Source organism: Piliocolobus tephrosceles, unplaced genomic scaffold, assembly GCF_002776525.5.
Source record: "Piliocolobus tephrosceles isolate RC106 unplaced genomic scaffold, ASM277652v3 unscaffolded_26841, whole genome shotgun sequence".
Lineage (NCBI taxonomy): Eukaryota > Metazoa > Chordata > Mammalia > Primates > Cercopithecidae > Piliocolobus > Piliocolobus tephrosceles.
The window spans coordinates 307-1,839 of NW_022309689.1; the positions used below are offsets into that span (position 1 = coordinate 307).

At 38.9% G+C, this 1,533-nt stretch overlaps 1 non-coding gene across 1 annotated transcript; it reads left to right on the forward strand.

Annotated features, from left to right (window-relative positions):
- The first annotated feature begins 965 nt into the window (after window positions 1-965).
- Window positions 966-1,072, forward strand: LOC111533863. The gene has a single exon (XR_002728981.2). It is a non-coding gene; the product is annotated as a U6 spliceosomal RNA (small nuclear RNA).
- The last annotated feature ends 461 nt before the right edge of the window (window positions 1,073-1,533 follow it).

The following is a 1,533-nucleotide window of genomic DNA, read 5'->3' on the forward strand; positions in this document are numbered from 1 at the left end:
ATTATAGGTGTGAGCCACCGCACCCAGCCCCAAGTTTTGTATTTTTAGTAGCGATGGGATTTCACTATGTTGCCCAGGCTGGTCTCAAACTCCTGGGCTTAAGTGATCCTTCCACTACAGCCTCCCAGAGTGCTGAGATTACAGGCGTGAGCCACCATGCCCACCCCTACTTTGAGATTTAACATTTAAATCTATGATGCATTTCATTTAAATTTTTGTATGTGGTACAAGTTATGGATTGAAGTTTTTATTATTATTATTATTTGAGACAGAGTCTTACTGTGTCACCCAGGCTGGAGTGCAGTGGTGTGGTCTCAGCTCATTGCAACCTCTGCCTCCTGGGTTGAAGCGATTCTCCTGCCTCAACCTCCTGAATAGCTGAAAGTACAGGTGTGTGCCACCATACCTGGCCAATTTTATTTTATTTTATTTTATTTTGTATTTTTAGTAGGGATGAGATTTCACCATATTGGCCAGGCTAGTCTTGAACTCCTGACCTCAGTTGATCCACCTGCCCCGGCCCCCCAAAATGCTGGGATTACAGGTATGAGCTACCACTCCTGGACAGAGGTTGATGATGATGATGATGATGATGATGATGATGATGATGATGATGATTATTATTATTCTCCATATGGATGTCCAATTCTTCAGGAACTCCTTTGTTGAAAAGACTGTCCTTTCTCCATTGAATAACTCTGGCTTCTTATCAAATAGCAATTGACCACATGTGTGAGTGTATTTCTAGACTGTTCTTTTTTCTTGATCAGTACACCTATGTTTTCACCAGTAGTACAGTGTTTTCATTACTGTAGCTGTTTAGAAATCAGATATTCTGAGTCCTTCAAGTTTGTTTCTTCTTATTTGGTTATTATTTGTCCTTTGCTTTTTCCATGTAAACTTTAGAATCAACTTGTCCATTTCAAAAAAAAAATTCTGCTTAGATTTTTATTAGGATTGTGCTAGTGCTTGCTTTGGCAGCACATATACTAAAATTCAAATAATGTAGAGAAGATTAGTGTGGCCCATGTGCAAGGATGACAAACAAATTCATGAAGGGTTCCAGTTAAAAAGAAAAGGATTATGTTAAATCTAGAGATTAATTTCGGGAGAATTCACAACTTAACAATCAATATCGGATCTCCTGAGCTATGGAGGCAGTGTATGTTTCTAGTAAATCATTGTTTCTAATTCTGTTCCAAATGTACATTTTGACCTTTAAGTTCCTGAGTCTTTGAACACCTTCTGTAAAACAAAATGCCTTCCAGATAGCAAGGAATAAGCAATAAGGGGCTTGAAAAAGCCAGAAAATGGGAATCTCAGTAGACTCATTTAAATTCTCCAGAGGCACAGTGGCACTGAAGATCAAAAAGGAACAAATCCCTTGAGGAGAATTAGAACATCTGTGTCAACTGAGGGGAAAAAATATTTTGAACAGCAACAAAAGATGACCCCAGTATAAGTTTAAAGAGCATCAGCAGACACATGTTATTATGGTGGCTTGGGATGTGGGGGAGTTTGTTTTGTTGGGTG